At 50.2% G+C, this 19014-nt stretch overlaps 1 protein-coding gene across 2 annotated transcripts in view; it reads right to left on the reverse strand.

The window, feature by feature from the left end:
* LOC147446425 (adenine phosphoribosyltransferase 3-like) overlaps positions 1–19014 on the reverse strand; it is a 40300-nt gene that overhangs the window by 20232 nt on the left and 1054 nt on the right. The window lies entirely within an intron of this gene.

A 19014-nucleotide genomic window follows, 5' to 3' on the forward strand; every position in this document is an offset into this window, starting at 1 on the left:
AAGATTTTTTTCCTTCACTTTACATGGAATGGGTATGTTCATAGTTTTGTGTTGGAGATGGTTTCAGGAATTTTCAACCATGGAGATTCTTGAAGACGAAAGAAGCATATCTCTAGACGAAGTTGAAGCAAGGAAGGAGATTCAAAAGACTTTGTCGCTTTCGGCGCGGCCCAAAGAAGCAAGCGTTGCAAACCTTTATGAAGGTCAAGTACCGCACGACCCACACATCAGAGTGGGCCGGCAAAGAGTCCCTTCCAGGATTCCGGATGCTATTGGCGATCTCCCTCGACGCCATACAGTTCGGTACCAGTACCTCAGTTTGAAAAGGAAGGGATGTCACGTGACACATCCCAACCCTATGTGTCCGTGGACAAGCTACACCACAGCAGGGTTCAATCAGTCCAGTCAAGTTTAGATTAGCAGTGATCTGGCACTTTTGTGAGTCTATTCGTAGACCGTGCATGCCCAGTCACTTAGCAGAGATGCATATCCTCCGGTTGCACACAACATGATCATCGGAATTCCCATCAGAATCCATTAGCATCAGTTAGGGGAATTTTCCAATGCATTTAGCCTATTTTCCTGTTTATTGGGATTTTCACTTATTATTTTTACGTGACTTTCCAACAAAAGTAGGTAGGGCAATTTTGCTAAGTTTCTATATAAGTAAACCCAAGTTAGCACTAAATGGCAGAAGAGGCAGCAGGAGCTTCCCACTCAACAGGCAACTTCTCAGCAGTACCCCCCAGCACCCCCAGCGTTTTGGATTCCATCCTCGTCGGGCCAGTTCCCACCCTTGGCGTTTTCAGCTTTGCCGACATCGCCATAGATCCAGATCCCTCATCCCTTGCAGGATCGCCCCCCTAGCAGAATTCATCCCTGGCGTTTTTCCCTCAGCAAACCAGATCAGAAAGGGTTTTTCCCCAGATCAGCATGGGCGTTTTTGCAAGGATCATAGCGTTTTTGATTTGCAACTCCAGATCAGCACCAGCGTTTTGCTAAGCAGCCAGAAGCCTCAGCGTTTTTGATTCTCAGCCATACCGCAGCAGAAAACGCAGATTTTCAGCCTTACGAACAGTAGCAGATTCCCCCAAGTTGGTTGCAGATGTTTCCCCATTTTCAGCCATAAAAACGCAGCCAAAACAGTCATTTTCAGCCACCGAAACAGTCCCGAAATTCAGCGATTAGAAGATCCCAGATTTCAGCCATCAAGTCGTCGTCGTCGTCATCGGCATAGTCCAACTTGCATCAGTCCATTGCATACGCCTTGTACACCTTTGTGCAATCAAAGTAGACCACTCTTGCTGACGAGAGTGGGGCCTTCGGAGGAGGGTTTTACAACCTCTCGGGTGTCGTATCTCTTCTCTCTCCTTCTCTCAGTCTCATTCACTTGCACGCAATATCCACTCACTTTGTTCGTGATCATGGCATTCTCCATCAGACGGAAAGCTCTCTTTCCCTAAGAACTAAAAGGAACCTTGAGCAATAAAGATCACTAATCTTGAGAAAATACAACATTCATTCCGCTGCACCTAACATGAACCAATAGACGGAGTGCTAAACCGTTCATCAAACACATGCAAACAATGAGATCGAATCTCTCTTATGATCTAGAGCAATTGACTGTGGCAAAACACAATGGAAATGCCCACGCTTGGTGCTCATACTTTCATGTGCTCGTTCGGAAACTATGTCATGCCAAGGAAGAGATATGGAATGTGAATTCCTTACATACATACTTTTCAGCTTTTCATGAAATATCCGCATACATTCGTGCTCATCCATGAGAGAAACGTGCTCAATATACAATATGTCATGCCTAAGAAAAGGGATCACATAAAGATGCTGACTAGAATACAGGAAACGATCACGAATGAAACATTCGAACAATGGGTGCGTATCAATCATGCGAACACGTAATACTTCCTGTGAGGGTTCTTTGGACCTAGGCTCGAGAGCCAAGATCGATCCTTCCTGAATGATCGAGTCGTCTTGTGGTGGTTCTTTGGACCTCGACTCGAAAGCCAAGATCGGTTCTTCGTGAGTGATCGAAGCTACAACGATGTTAGCTTCGCTAGCAAAAGCATCATCTAGCACATCATCCTTGTGAACAATCACATCTTCTTCATGCAACTCATCATGCTTGTGAGAAATCACATCTTGATCATGCAAATCATCATGCTTGTCTTTATCATCCAAATCATCATGCTTATCATTGTCAATCAAATCATCATGTTGCTCACAATCATACAAATCCTGTGTGTCATGCTTTGGAGAAAAAGAGACTGAGAGAGTCTTCTTCTCCTGAATCCGTTCAAGCTTGTCCTGCATATTAGCAATGAGAGATGGAGAATGAACAATGTCCTCTCCATGAATGACAATGGGAGAATCACTTTTGGCATTGAGAGTGAAAGAGTTAGCCTCCCAATCAATGAGAGGGTTAGCATCACGAAACCATCGAATGTCTAAAATCATATCACATCCTGAGAGAGGAGAAACAACAAATCTTCTAGTGAAGGCAGCTTTTTGAATTGCAAACACATCAAGGCACTCCTCTGTGATGAGAGCGTCCATACCGCGAAGAAAGCCAGAGACCTCAATAGGAGATCTCTGACTAACTTCGAGGCGGGCTCTCTCAACAAGAGAGGGACTGATCACATCATGTATACTAACTGGGTCAAACAATATGACAAAACCCTGCCCCGACGTACGACCATAACATTTAATGAGAGAATCATCAATGGGAGGGTCATGAGAAACTTGGGGCACACTCGTGTTATCATTAATTGCATTGACACAGGAAGTGGGTTCTGTGGAGTCTTTAGATTCATTCAATTCAAGCGTAGGACATGTTCTTTTTATGTGACCCTTAATGTGACAATGAAAACAACGACCTTCCTTAGAATAAGTGCTTTGCTCTTCCGACGTGATGTATCTTCCTACAATTCCTTGTGCTACCTTTTCATCTGGAGTAAGCTTAGGTTTAGCAATTGTGTTAGCCTTACCCTTAGATTCATTGGAAGAATTCTTTTATGAGAGACTGGTGTAAGATTGGTTAGAAGAGTTACCATTCTTACTATTCTTACCGTTCTTAGGGTTCTGAGAAGTCTACGAGGTATTTGTGGAAGTCTTGTTCTCCTTAGGCTTTTCCTTGTTGTGCTTCATCTCCTGTGCGAGAGCAATCACTACCGCCTTGTTGAGATCGATTGGATCGAGCACCCTGACATCGTACTTGATATACTCGTCCAATCCAAAAAGGAATGCCTCTGAGCTGATCCTAAGTGATTGCTAGCTCGCTACTGCTGCCCGCTCCCCCCCCCCGCTGCGCCATCGCTGCCCCCTCCTCCCCCCCCCCGCGCCCTCGCGCTTCCTCCAGCCCCCGCACTGCCCCCCCCTCCCCTTCGCGCTGCCTCCTGCCACCCCGCGCTGCCCCCCCCTCGCCCTCACGCTGCCTCCCTCACCCTCGCGCTGCCTAGCCCAACCCACCCCCCACCCCCCCCTTGTGCGTTGCTGCCAGCCCCCCCTGCCCGTCCGCTGCCTTCCCCCCTTCCCTCCAGCCCGTCCGTTGCCCTCCCCCCCTCCCTGGCCGCTTCTCCCCCACCCCGCCTACAGCCTCTTGTCTCTCGCTCGCCGCTCTCTCCCCCCCCCCCCCCGTCGTCCTCACTGTTCCCGAAGGTCTTCTACACCTGGCTCTGCAGCATTTCTTCTTCGGACGAGTGCTCGGCGTACTCGGTTGCAGACTTCCTTCACCGTCCGCTTCTTCGACTCAACAGTAGACACAGATGGAGGCTCCAGCTCCGCCACAGAGGGACTCACCTGAAGCCCCCTCGCCCGACCCAGCTGAGCCCACCATTCGACTTGCTCTTTCGCCGACAGAGCAAGCGAGCCTTGCCGCAGAGGTAGAGCGCTTGCAGGCGACTTCTGTCATCTGCAAGGTTCTCGGCACCCGTCCTAGCAGAGGAGAGCTGCGAGACCTTCTCCAGGCCCGCCTTCTCGCAGAGGTGGGCAAGATCTTGGATGTCCAGATTCTCGGACGGGGGTACTACCAAATCGAGTTTGAGACTTCCGAGGTGGCCTCCAAGGTCATAGCTATGAGTCCACTGGCCATCCGAGCATCACGCGCCCACTTTCGACAGTGGCGACATGGTTTTGACCCGACTTCGGATGTGCTCGTAGAGGAGGCAGACATCCCCATCTCAGTTTGCTTTCCGGGTTTACGGAGGGAGTACCTTCCACTTATCTCCAGGATTGGCTCCGCCATCGGGACTGTCCTGGAGACACCTCGTACGGCAGCATCAGTAGCTGCCAAGGCGGCTGGCATCCCTTCAGTTCGAGTTTTGGTCAGAGATACCCACACGCTCCAGAAGGTCATCCTTCTGCCTATGACCTTCTGCCTCGGGTGAGTGGGGGTTGGTTTAGACAGGGTGTGGAGTACTCGGGTCTCCCGAACCAGTGCTTCATTTGCAGACAGATGGGCCACCTAGCGAAGCCCTATCCACGCAGGATGCCACGACCTGCACCTCAGCCTCAGCCTCAGCCTCAGCCCCAGCCTGCCAAGGCTGGGCCGCAGCCACAGCCAGCGGCACAGCGCACAAATTCAGAGCCATCCTCCGAGCCTGGGGCTCCAGCGGAGGAGGGGTGGCAGCAGGCTCGTGGCCGTCGACGCCAGGAGCCACAGCGACAGCCTGGCACTCAGAGTGGCCCTCAGGTGCCTACTCAGCAGCAGCGGGTTCCCACGGGGAACCGCTTTGGTCCTCTTGAGCAGGAGGAGCCCCCTACACCAGCCTCCACCTCAGCTTCACCCTCGCCAGCCGCCCCACCTTCAGATTTCCCCTCCTTCTCCACATCCCCTCCCCCGCCCTCTGCTCCCGCCTACTCCCCTCCTCGCCCTCCTGTCTCTGTCGCCCCACCCCGCTTCTCTTCTCCTCCGCCCCCCCCCCCCCCCCCAGCTCCTTCTCCCCCTCCTCCTACTCCAGTACCACAGTCGACTCAGGAGACTGGTCCCTCGCCAGAGGCTAGGAGATCTCTTGGCAGCGCCTTTGCCACAAGTCACCTAGCGAGAGAGGGTCAGCCCTTCTTGCGGCCCCCTCTGCAGATTCAGACATCTTCCCTTGCAGCTATCCCTCGTGGTCTGACGAGCATTGACCTCCGACGCCGCTGGGATTTCTTCGAGTACGGGTTCACTCGCTTCCTCGGCGATTCCGCAGCAGACCACGAGGCAGCCTACTTCAGGGTCCACGCTTTGTTCCTACCCGCTAGGGGAACAGAGGCCTTGGACTCAGCAGTTGGTTTCTCCTTCCCCCTCTGTGGGAGGACCGAGACAGAGTGGTCCCTAGACTCAGTGGTGGGATGGTTGCATACACAGGTTCTCGAGTTCTCTCTCCACATGGGAGAACTTGGAGTTACAGATTTGCTGCAGACTTTGTGGCCATTGGCTAAGTTTGCGGTGACACCCCCAGACTCAACAGGATGTAGGCACATTGTGGTGTACTTTTTTGCTGATACGCAGTGTTTGCCTTGCTTTGTATACATTCATGAGGACTCCTGGACAGAGGAGGTTGACCGTTGCTTTACGCACGGCTCGCTCTGCTTGGGCTTGGGCTTGGGCCAGGCACTCACTGCAATCTCGCCTATCTAGAGGACGCTCGGATGCGGATTACTCCCCATCCAAGCCAGCCTCGAAGATAGCCCGTCTTGCTGCTGCGGCAGCATCTGTTCTCTATCGCTCCCCATGAGGATCGTCTCGTGGAACGTGCAAGGACTAGGTGGGCCCTAGTTTCAGCGACAGCGGGGCCGATTGCATCAGGAGCTTCAGCGTTGCCTTGTGGGAGGAGAGATTGATCTCCGTATGCTTCAAGAGCACCATTTGTCTGAGAGCCGCATTCGGCGATGTGGTCAGATTTTGCGTGGACGGTATGATACCTTTTGGTCAACTGCTTTTGGACCTGGAGGCATCCAGGGTGGGGTATGTATGACTATTGCGGACTCATTGCAGCAGGCCATTGTGGGCAGAGGGATTATTGTGCCAGGCAGGGCTCAGTGGATTACTATGCAGCTTCAGGGTGGCCTTGTGGGCTTCCTGAACATCTATGCGCCCAATGTGGCGAGTGCTCGTGCAGAGTTTTGGTCACAGATTGTCGAGTCTTTGCCACAGGTTGACCATTGGTGTGTAGGAGGGGACTTCAACATGTTGGAGGACCCTTCTGACAGGATCGGAGGCAGCCATGCTACTATGCATGGAGTCGAGTTAGCAGCTTGGGAGAGGTTGTGTATGACTTTGAGGGTCTCGGATACATGGCAGCATTCTGGCTTTGTGAGGCCTCCAGAGAGTCTTGCCTTCTCTAGATCGGACCGCAGAGTGGGAGGAGTGAATCTATCGCGGATAGATCGCTTCTACACTAGTGACCACTTCAGTGACTTGGGGGGCTCAGTGGGCATCCTGGCAGGGACATCCTTCTCGGACCATGCACCAGTGATCCTCACAATGGCAGACAGGCAGAGGAGTGGGAGCACGATGCTTCGCATCCTAGAGCGGGTCTTGTTGGACTCAGCACTCAGAGAGAGGGTAGAGGCTCTCTAGACAGAGGGCATGGACAGCCAGGCTCTACCTGCAGACAGAGTGGCCTTAGGCCTAGCTCAGCTTAGCCACTTTTTTCTACAGGAGTCTCTGGCTCGACGGGCTGCAGCGAGAGAGGAGGAGCAGCATCTCAGACGAGGCATTGCTTCACTACAGATATGCAGGAGCAGCATCCAGACAGTCCATGGTTGGAGGAGCAGTTACAGCAGGCTCGACAAGAGCTTGCTTGCACAGAGGAGAGGCGCCATGAGTTTGCCTTTCACCGACAGGCATCTCAGTGGACTCAGGTGGGTGACAGAGTGGCAGGTGTTTTTTTTGAGACAGTGGGACCTCGGCACTCGCATGCCAAGGTCAATCAGTTAAGGAGACCAGATGGGTCAGTTGTTTGTGAGCCCGAGGATATGCATGCCGTTGCTACTGACTTTTACCGTGAGTTATTGTCGGCCGAGCCCCAGTCAGAGAGACAGGATGCATGCAGGGAGCAGGTTTGGGCACAGATGCCTTGTCTTGTGACTGAGGAGATGCGCCAGAGGCTAGAGATACCTCTTCAGCTTGAGGAGCTGCGCACGGCTCTTAGGGCCCTCCCTCGTGGTAGCTGTCCAGGTCAGGATGGGCTGACTCCCAGTTTCTTCTTGGAGTACTGGGACCTGCTTGGCCCAGATCTGTGTAGTGCCTTTCAGTACATTCTGCTCACAGGAGTGATGCCGGATAGCATGAGTGAGGGCCTGATTTACCTCATTCCAAAGGAGGGTGGCTCCTTGGATGAGATTCGACAGTGGCACCCCATCACCATCCTAAACTCAGCCTACAAAATACTTGCCAAGGCTCTGAGTTTGAGGATTCAGCCACTTTTGGAGAGCCTTATACATGGGACTCAAACAGGTTTTGTCAAGGAACGCAGTATCCTTGACAACGTCTTCACCTTCTGGGAGGCTTCTGCCCTGGCACGACTCCGAGGGGAGGACCTTGTGATTCTTCTTCTCGATTTTGAGAAGGCATACGACAGAGTTGACTGGGACTTTCTAGAGGGCACGCTACGCAGGATGGGCTTCTCAGATGCTTGGATCAGAGGGGTGTCAGCTTTGTACAGACAGGCTCACAGTCAGGTTCTTTTGGCAGGCGGTAGAGGTGAGCGCTTCATGCTCACACGATCGGTCAAACAGGGTTGTCCTCTTGCCCCCTTTCTCTTTCTATTTTATGCGGAGGCGATGAGCAGATTTTTGGTGTCACAGCAGGTTGGTCTGAGGGGCTTAGCACTCCCTATACGGGGAGATGAGCTTCTGGACGCTGAGTTTGCCGATGACTCGGCCTTGTACTTAGAGGGCCAGGAGGCCAATTTACACAGATGTGAGTAGGCTTTGGAGACCTTCTGCTGTGCATCGGGCACACTGATCAACTGGAGAAAGACAGTGGCTTTCTCGGTTGGCAGTGCTCCTATGCCAGATTGGATGCCAGGAGAGGGTTTCAGGTGGATTCCTCCAGGGACTGCAGTTCGGTACTTGGGTTGTCAGATTGGTTTGAACTTGTCCCCCGAGCAGCAGATTGCTCCTCTTCTCCTGTCCATCAGGAGAAAGCTGTTGCATTGGAGCTCAGCACGACTTTCGCTGGCTGGTAGAGTAGTAGTTGCCAACCAGGTGTTGTTGGCGACTATGTGGTACATCACTTCTTGCTGGATCTTCTCGAGTTCTTGTATCAGCCAGGTAGAGAGGCTGATCAGGAACTTCCTTTGGTCAAGTCACGACACTCAGATTGCCCGAGCCAAGGTGGCTTGGTCGGTCATCACACTTCCTTGTTCTCAGGGAGGGCTTGGGATCATTGATCCAACACAGCAGAGCAGAGCCCTTCTTGGGAAGTTCGTCGTCAGAGGACTTCTTCCAGGCGAGGAGCCCTGGAAGGAGTTCTTGCTGCAAAGGCTTCGTGCCAGGGTGCCTCAGTCAGGAGGCCCTTGGCAACCTTCGACCAGATGGATCTTTACAGAGCTGCGCCGAGTTGGTTTGAGCAGGAGACTGGAGGACCGATTTGTTGTGAGTTTGCTTCGATCTTTGGAGCTCTTACGGCGTGGCCTAGAGCAGAGACCGCCGACGTGCACGGAGGAGCGCCTACGGCAGCCCCTCGTCTGGAACCCCACGGTTAGCACTCAGAGAGGCCACTTGGTTGGGAGTCGGCCTCATGTTTCTTGGGGTCCCATGGCAGCTGGTCCAACGCGCTCTCTAGGTGACTGGCTAGAGTTCACGGGTTTGTCGGAGGAGGTGCAGGCTGTCCAGCTACAGGGCATGAGAGGGGTGCAGAGCATGTGTCAGGACATCTCAGAGTCAGTTCCAGCTGAGTGGCTCACGCCTCTCAAGCCAGTAGCACCCCGGTGGATGGGAGCCTTCACACAACTGGAGGTTCTCATTTCAGTCAGGGCTTACTCAGAGACTGTCCCAGCCTGTTCTTCGAGCTTCAGGGTGGGGGACGCTTACAGCCAGTTGCAGTAGAGGCCCCACAGGTAGCCGAGTGCTGTTTCCAGAGGATCTGAGTTGTGGGCATCTGTGGGAGGACTTGCGTCTTAGACCCTCACCCAACAGCTCTTGAGACAGGACACTGGAGGCTATGGGCTTGGGAGTGCTGTCCACTGGCACGAGTACAGTGGGATCCTGGTGAGTGGCTATGGAGGGACCCCTTCTCTTCTACAGACCGCCCAGGAGTCCCCTTCTTTCAGTACACTGTTCGGCTTGGACGTCATATACTTGCAGCACAGAGAGAGGCCCGCCCCGCTGCAGCACGTCATTGGCAGGAGGAGAGCCTCACAAACGAGTTCTTGGCAGCTTTTTGGTAGAGGCTATGGGACTCCAGACAGCCGAGGCGAGTCACCTTGTTTCAGTGGCTGGTCGCACATAGAGCCACAGCAGTAGGGAGCTGGCTTGTGCATAGTGGTCTCTCGGCCACATGTGCAGCTTGTGACCATTTGGTGGAGATTCAGCGTCACTGTCTTTGGGACTGTCCCTCGGCCCAGCAGGTGTGGCTACGAGTTCTTCGGCTGATGCCTGCTCTCTCCACGGCTCGACAGTACACTTGAGGGGCAGCGGCTTGGTCCACCCTCACAGGCCCGGCACTTCGGTTTGAGCTATCTTCCACCAGCAGGATGATAGTGATACAGGGGGGGCGACCTACACTTCAGCCTGCTACAGAGCTTACTCCACTGGAGTGGTGCAGTGAGAGAGAGGAGTGTTGGGAGCTCATCAGTGGCCTGACACTTTGGTTCATTTGGCGGGCCCGTTGTTTCCACATCTTTGAGGCTCGCCCTGTGCCACCAGCAGAGACTGTTCGTGACATTTGGCTAGAGCTGATCCATACTCTCAGAGAACAGCTTGAGGGACTACAGGGTAGCTCCGACCGCATGCGGGAGCGCCGCGAGGCTTTCCTTCGACTCTGGCGCCCCGGGCCTTTCTACACCATAGTCCAGGGGGTGCTCACATGGCACTACTGTCCACCTGTGTGGCTTTTCCCTCCTCCCATCTCTTGATTTAGCCCCATTGTATATATGCTGTTTTTTCATTGGGAGAGTCTCCCCATCATGCTTGTTGTAGCCCTCTCTTGCAGAGGTGGTTGTAGCCCTATGGGCAGTTTTCATTAACTAATAGAAGGATCTTTTTCTCGGGGGGAAAAAAAAAAAAGGAATGCCTCTTTGCTCCGACTTGCGTAATTGGGTACCTAGCTGCAAAACACGATTAGTAAAAGACATAATCGGCATACCATTTTGCTTGAGAGCGCGCCAATCGTTCTCCAATCGTGCAAGGTACTGAGGTGGCATAAACCGCGCCTTTAACTTGTCTTGGAAGTCAGCCCAATTGAAGGAAAGGGGCGTGAATTCGTCGGCTTCCTCTAGGTGCGCGGCTAGCTATGCCTCTTGCCATGCGTGGTACCAATTGATGGCATCACCGGCAAGGTACATAGCTGTCGTCAAAACTTTGCTATTTCCTGTCTTCTTAGTTGTCGCAAAATAAGCATTAAATTGATGCAACCAAGAATGAATAACCGTAGCATCCATCTTACCACCATACTTACTGAAAGTCAACTTCTCGGTGATTGGGTTGTTGGAATCCGCATCGTGGCTTGCACCACTTGAGGAACTCCCACGATCTTTGGGTGGTTCGGACTTCGAGGCTAGCACTTGTCGAAGCAATTCTTGAGTGCGTAGCTCTCTTTGAGCTTCACGCTCGGCCTCCCTTTCTGCTTTTCGGTCATTTCATTCATCGCGCTCGCGTTCGAAAGCAAGACGATTTGTTTCTTGTTGTGCCAACGCAACTCGATTCGCTTCTTGTTGTTGTTTCATTGCGTTCCAAAGTAATGCGAGTCGCTTCTTGTTGTGCCAGCATCATGGCCATCATTGACTTGACCATCATCTCCATAGGAGTTAGTACAACTCGTGGCGTAGATGGCGAAGGGGGAGGGTCGAAAAAATCTCCTGGTGGGGAAAATTCTTCGTCGCCTCTCTCATGCTCATCACCTGTATGCGAAGTATCCATTCCGCTTCGGGTGACGACCATGCACTATGATCTTTGGTTCTTAAGTTCACGAGGAACTTGGGTTCTTGAGGTTTTCTTTCGCTTGCAAATCGCGTTTGAGAAGGATCTTCTCTTCATCCAAGTTCTACTCTTTTCCGCGGGCACACCCCTTGGCGGCCTTGCGCTCACACCAAGGTTGCTTTTTCCCACCTCACGTCGATTGGCCGGCCGCTAAGTGCACGGTCCGCTCTCAATGAGTGAAAAGAGACACAAGGGGAGTCCGGACAAGCCCTTTTTTCTTGGGATTCCTTTCACTCTTCAAAAACACGATTAGGAATCGACACGCCTAAGCGAACTTGGGTTCGTGCGACCGCAACAAGCAAAAAAAATTCTTGTGATTCTTGTGGTTCTTTCCTTGAGTGATACAGAACACTGCCAAAGCTCTGATACCAATGTTAGGTGCATCATGATTGTTTGCGCTTTGCTCAAGATGAGTGCTCCGAACTGTGCTCAAGGTTCCTTTTGTTCTTATGGAAGGTAGAGCCTTCCGTTCTTAATGAGAGAATGCTATGGTCACAAACAAATTGAATCGACACTGTGCATGCAAGTGTATGAGACTGAGAGATAGAGAGAGAAGAGAGATACGACACCAGAGACGTTGTAAAACCCTCCTCCGAAGGACCCACTCGTCGACGAGAGTGGTCTACTATTGATTGCACAAAGTGGTACAACGATGATGCATGGAAACTGATGCAACTTGGGACTATGTCGGTGACGACGACGGGGACCACGACGATGACCTAAGGGGTGAAATCTGCGGTCTTCTATTTGCTGTCCATAAAAACGCTATGGCTGAAAATCTGGGGCTGATTCGGGTGGCTGAAAACGCTGGTTTTGGCTGCGTTTTGAGAGGCTGAAAATGACGATCTTCTGCAAGTATCCAGGGCTGAATCTGCTGCTGTCTTGAATGCTGAAATCGCTGGTACAGTTGCTTCATCGAAGGCTGAAAATGAAAACGCTGGCAGCCCCTTGTAGCGTTAGTGAAAACGCTAGGTATCTGGGTATGTTGGCGATGATTGCAAGGTTGAAAACGCCAGCTTGGGGGAGGTGATGGCGATGACCAAAAACGCTAGTGCAATGAGAGGGAAAACGCCAAGGCTATGGTGCTCTTGATGGTTCTTGCTGAGAAGGTGCCTGTCGAGCGGTGGAGCTCCTGCTGCCTCTTCTGCCATTTAGTGCTAACTTGGGTTTGCTTATATACAAACTTAGCAAAATTGCCCTACCTACTGTGAAAAATGTCAAAAATAGGAAAAATAGGCTAAAATCATTGGAAAATTTCCCTAACTGATTCGGATTGATTATGATGGGAATGCTTATGATCATGCTGTGTGCAACCAGAGGATATGCATCTATACTAAGTGACTGGGCATACACGGTCTACGAATAGACTCACAAAAGTGCCAGATCACTTCTAAATCTAGGCTGACTGGACTAACTGAACCCTGATCATGTTGTAGCTTGTCCACGGACACATAGGGTTGGATGTGTCAAGTGACATATATAGACTATGTACATCACTCTCTTGTTTTTGTTAAGCAGAACATGCCTCATGTATCTGTGTTGCTTTGTAATCAGAAGTCTGTAAATAATGGTTTTGCAATACTAGTTGTTACTGCTTTGGAAATGTATAAAGAAATAAAGTCTTCTGATGTTGACTTTTATCAATGTGTACAATCTGCTTGGTTTGATTCACTAGTGCTTGGTACTTCTGTCACTGAATTTCGTAAAAATGTTTCATGTTCTTCTGTTGAACTTTGGGATTCCGACGAATCGAACCTTGTCCGAGGAATCATGACGGATTTCGAGGATGTTTTTCCTGATGATCTACCTCCTGGCTTGCCGCCTTCGAGAGGAGTAGATCATGGCATTGAGTTGGTGGCTGGTAGCCAACCCTTCTCAAAGCAACCCTATCGGTTTAGTAAAACCGAAGAGGACAAGATTCAGCGGCAGCTGAAAGATTATCTCGACAGGGGTTTTGTTCGACCAAGTAAGTCCCCATGGGGAGCGCCAGTGTTAGTTTCTCGAGAGAAGAATAACACTATGCGCTTCTGCGTGGATTACAAGGGGTTGAATAAGCTCACTGTCAAGAACAAATATCCGCTCCCGCGCATGGACGATCTGATAGATCGGCTCCATGGAGCGTTGTATTTTACGAAGATAGACCTGCGATTAGGCTATCATCAGATACGGATCAAACTGGAAGATATATATACCTAAGACAGGCTTCCATACGCGTTATGGTCACTACGAGTTTTTGGTCTTGCCTTTTGGTTTGACCAATGCTCCGGCTACGTTTCAACAGATGATGAATGATCTGCTGAGACCATTTTTAGGCAACTTCGTTGTTGTATTTCTTGATGATATCTTGATCTATAGCCGAAGTTTGCATGAGCACCTAGCGCATATACGCACTGTTCTCGAAGTACTGAGAACTGAGAAGCTTTACGCTAAGGCTTCTAAGTGTGAATTCTTTAAGAAAGAGCTTCTGTACTTGGGTCACATCATTACTTGTGATGGAATTCGCGTTGACCCTGAAAAATTGGATAAAGTGCGAAATTGGCCCATTTTGAAGAATGTACGCCGAGTAAAGTCCTTTTTAGGCTTTACTAGATTCTTTCGCAAGTTTATCAAGGATTACTCTAAATTTGATGCTCCGCTTACGCAACTTTTAAAAGGAGGGGTGAAAGGGCCGAAGACTTCGGGTCCTCATTCCCCCTGTTGTCTGGAATGAGCGTCTCGATGAGAGCTTTCAGACACTAAAGCACTTGGTGACTACTGCGCCAATATTGCACATTGTGGATCCTAGCAAACCGTTTGTGGTTGCAACGGATGATAGTGATTATGCTATTGTGCGGCATTATACCAGGATGGACGTCCTATTGCGTTTGAAAGTAAGAAGCTTTCTGACGCTAAGATGCGTTATCCAACAAATGAGAAGGAGCTTGACGCCGTAGTCCACGCCCTAAGGAAATGGCGGCACTACTTGTATGTCTCTACGTTTGTTGCATGGACAGATCATTACTCCTTGCTCTATATCTGTGATCAGGGTGATCTCACAGGCCAGAAGGTTAGATGGGTTGAGCTTATGCAAGAGTTTGACTTTGAGATCCGTTATAGAAAAGGATCCAGCAATCAAGTTGCCGATGCGCTCAACAGGATTCTTGAGGTCAATGACTTGTCTATGGCTGAAATCTCGACGGATTTCTCTCTCGCTCTTCGAGGGCTATGTCATTCAGATGGTCATTTTGGCAAGATATGGAACGAGGTCGAAGCGGGGCATGACTCGTATACAGGCTTGGGTGGTCTGGAGACCCAAGTGAGTCGTGCTGGAGAGACGAGACAGCGACAATATTCCATTAGAGGTGGACTATTGTTCAGAAATGGTAAAGTCTGCGTGCCGGAAATCGATGAGATTCGACAAAGGATTTTGTGCGAATGCCACGATGTTCCTAGCGCTAGGCACCGAGGCATCCAGAGAAGTTTGGCTTGGTCAAGCGATATTTCTATTGGCCAAGAATGCGCTCTTACATAGAGCTAAGTGAAGAGATGCGCTCAGTGTCCGGTCAATAAGGCAGAGCGCCTTAGAAAAGCTGGCTTGCTACACCCATTGGAAATCCCAAACGCCAAGTGGCGGACATAGTGTGAACCACGCCAGTGTGGCCGGCCATTATTATAAAAGGGAGGCCAAGGCCTCATTTGCAGTTATCGTGTTGCTAATTGGACTATTTTCTTATTTTTAATGATTAATTTCTTTCTCTAGGATATTTTATTGTGTACACTAAGAACTGTTAAAAGATTGTAGCTACAGGAAGTGCCATCAAGAACGGACAACTCTGATGTGTCATTTGATGGGTGACGGTAAACATCGCGAAGGAGTTTTCGTAAGTTCGGTGGAAAGAGCCGGGTTACGAGTGCCCCTAATGCGTCACATGATGGGTGACGGGTGCATCAGAAAGGGGGCATTCTGTAGGCTGAGAAGGAAATCCAAACTGAGTAAGAAAATACGCGTAAGAACGCAAGCACAAGAATAAAGATGGCTTCAAAGAAACTTTTTACGAAAAGCAGGAACTTTCGCGGGAGAGCAGATGCTTTCCCGCGAGGAAGCTATGTCTGCATTCCATCTGTGCCGTGTTCTGCACCCGGGGACGCCTGGAATGTGTTCGTGTAGCATTGTTTTAACTAACTGAGTGAGTTTTTAAAGTTTAAACAAGTTCACACTTTATTTTATAAAGTGGCCGGCCACTTTTAAGTGACCGGTCCCTTTTATTAATAAAATAAAGCATCCCCAAAAGCTTACGTTAAAAAAAAACCCACGCAAGCTGTACGGATGGGCTGAAAACAGCGAGCTCTCTCTCTCCTCTCTCTAGAAGCGCCAGAGCTTCTGCTTTTATGCCCTATTTCCGCCAGGTGCACGGGCCTATAAAAAGGCAGCCAGCGTTCAGTTTTTGGAAGAAGGCAAGGAGCAGCAGAAGTCTGAAGCACTGGGGATTCTGGAGCAAGTGTTGGCGACGGGAATCTGCAAGTGTTCGTGTGACGACTGAGTACGGAGGTCGCCTTTCCGAGCAAGGAGCGACAGGTATAATTTGTTGATACGCATTGCGAGTTGTTGCTTTGTGTGGTTTGTTTTGCAGGAATCTCCCTTCTTACGGGAAAGTCCCTCACGAGAAGTACGGCTTCACACCTAGGTCCCTTACGAGAAAGTACGGCTTCACGCCTAAGTCCCTTACGAGAAAGAACGGCCTTGTGCCCAAGTCCTTTACGAGAAAGACGACCTTCGGGTCTAAGATTACAGAACGGAGGGGTTTCCTCGGGTTCTCGTGCTTGTATATGAATTCTCCCTGAATAAAGAATACTCTTGACCGGGGGGGGGGACCGGCCCATCTTCTGGTCCCCAATATTGTGTCGATCTTCTCCCTTCTCTCACATTTGCAAAGTATTTTATTTTTCAGATTTCTAAGTGCTCATGTACGCTCCCGTTTTGTGACAGTGGTATCAGAGCTCGGACTCCTCTCTTTCTCTGCGTAGAAGGACAATTCCAGGAAGAACGGGAAGGACCATGTCGAGCCAAGGGAGAAGTGTTGAAGAGGAGCTTCAACAAGTGCGAGCTCAGCTTGCGGATTTGCAACAAATCTTACTATTGCCAGATGTCCAAAAGCTTTTGGGCGGAATAAAGAGAACGAATGGACCGATGCAGCCGAGCATCCAGACCACACTATCGGCGTGAGACCACAGGAAGAAAGAGAAGAAGAACGTGCCGAGGTGCACAAAGGATCTTCAGATCGGAATGAACGGCCTACTCCAAGGAAAGGCCAGGAAAAAGCGCTCTCTTTGCTGGACGAGAGCAAGGACATCTCTATCTCATCTCCATCTTACTCTCCTAATTATACTTCTACTTCTCAATCGTCTCGCCAGAAGAAGGAAGCCGCTACTACTACTACCCTACATCAACCTAAAGATAAGCCTCGATTCAAGAAGCATGGTCGCAAGTCTCAACATCGCATGAGAGTCTTCAAATCAGGCGACAAGGACATCAAGTTCGAAACCTACAACGGACGGAGAGATATCTCCAAAGCACTGTCCTTCATCAGACAGTTTGAAGTCGCCTTTACCAATGGGCACTTCACAGAAAGATCCAAATTGCGCCATGTGGGAATGCACCTCAAGGAAACGGCAAGTAATTGGTGGTTAGCCAAGATTCTGGAAGTTTCTCAGGCCAGAACTTGGGAGAGATTCAAATCTGAATTTTATGAACAATTTCTTCCGCCTGACTTCGAGCAAGACATACAGAGGAATGGGACTGGCTCGCCCAAAAGGAACATGAGAGAGTCACGAAGTATGTGGACAAGTATTGGTCGGTTCTTCTGAAGGTCACTCCCTTCATGAAGATTGCCGACGAGGAAAAGAAACGAAAGTTCGAAGCTGGTCTCCAACCGCCCGCAACTACGAAAGAGTATGAAAGTGTATCCGCATGACACTCTTCAGAGGATGATGGAGTCAGCAATTATTGCTGAGGATTTGCACTCAACTGGGACGCCCAGAAAAATGGAGCATAGCACCTACCGTGCGAGACAAAGAGGTGTCTACAATGACCAAGGGGGCCAAGGAAGAAAACGTCCTCCATCTAGGGGCCATGATCATTCTAAGAAGCCAGAGGGCAATGGCAAGCGAACTAAGTATCTCTCTCCTCAACTCCAAACCTTCAGTGAGGAAGGAAGATGCTTCTACTGTGGAGAGAAAGGACATATGAAGCCGGACTGCCCTCTAAAGCAGCAACGGCAAGAACAAGCCTCTACGAGGCAAGATAAGCAAGGAAGGAACCCGCTCCACCAAGCTCAAACTCAATTCCACATGTTCAAGGAAACATAGAAACGGAGAAAGGGAAGCACTGTCCTTCATCAGACAGTTTGAAGTCGCCTTTACCAATGGGCACGGACGGAGAGATATCTCCAAAGCACTGTCCTTCATCAGACAGTTTGAAGTCGCCTTTACCAATGGGCACTTCACAGAAAGATCCAAATTGCGCCATGTGGGAATGCACCTCAAGGAAACGGCAAGTAATTGGTGGTTAGCCAAGATTCTGGAAGTTTCTCAGGCCAGAACTTGGGAGAGATTCAAATCTGAATTTTATGAACAATTTCTTCCGCCTGACTTCGAGCAAGACATACAGAGGAATGGGACTGGCTCGCCCAAAAGGAACATGAGAGAGTCACGAAGTATGTGGACAAGTATTGGTCGGTTCTTCTGAAGGTCACTCCCTTCATGAAGATTGCCGACGAGGAAAAGAAACGAAAGTTCGAAGCTGGTCTCCAACCGCCCGCAACTACGAAAGAGTATGAAAGTGTATCCGCATGACACTCTTCAGAGGATGATGGAGTCAGCAATTATTGCTGAGGATTTGCACTCAACTGGGACGCCCAGAAAAATGGAGCATAGCACCTACCGTGCGAGACAAAGAGGTGTCTACAATGACCAAGGGGGCCAAGGAAGAAAACGTCCTCCATCTAGGGGCCATGATCATTCTAAGAAGCCAGAGGGCAATGGCAAGCGAACTAAGTATCTCTCTCCTCAACTCCAAACCTTCAGTGAGGAAGGAAGATGCTTCTACTGTGGAGAGAAAGGACATATGAAGCCGGACTGCCCTCTAAAGCAGCAACGGCAAGAACAAGCCTCTACGAGGCAAGATAAGCAAGGAAGGAACCCGCTCCACCAAGCTCAAACTCAATTCCACATGTTCAAGGAAACATAGAAACGGAGAAAGGGAAGCGTCAACTTCTGAAGGGCTGGGGGCCTCTGAACAACCAACGAGTACGGATTCTTTATGAGGTGAAATGGCGGCCCGACTTGGAATTACGCCCGATAGAATGGAGCCACAGGTAGAGGAAGTTCTAGCGACACCCGAACGGGATGTTTCCATTACATCTATCATTGGCAAACTCCGTTTGCATTGTCAGAGGTATTTAGGGCACAAGGACTTTTACATCATGTCTTGGGAAGGGTGTGACGTCCTCCTAGGAATCCCTTTGTTCCATAAGAACAACGCCGTGGTTGATTATCAAGCCAGTAAAGTGTCATAGATCTTGTCGCGGAAGTACAATTGGGTACCCGAGTTTACTTTCCCCCGTTGCGATATGTTTACATGTCAAAATTCAAAGAAGACGTCCACGTTCCACATACGTAGGGGGGGCAATGGGGTTAGGACACGTGGCTCTCATCCCCCAAGTTGTGGGTTCAGTCCTCCAAGGTGGGAGGGGAGGCAAGGGGGACGAAGTTCAGGTACCCAAGTTTACTTTGGCCAAAATCTACAGTGCTCAATCATCCCACCGTAGATCCCATCCCCTCCCATGCCCTTGTGAGATATAGCTGAGGCTAGAGACTCGTAGGAGCCAAGAC

The sequence above is a fragment of the Adiantum capillus-veneris genome, chromosome 12, assembly GCF_014529385.1.
Source record: "Adiantum capillus-veneris isolate H3 chromosome 12, ASM1452938v2, whole genome shotgun sequence".
Classification (NCBI taxonomy): Eukaryota; Viridiplantae; Streptophyta; class Polypodiopsida; order Polypodiales; family Pteridaceae; genus Adiantum; species Adiantum capillus-veneris.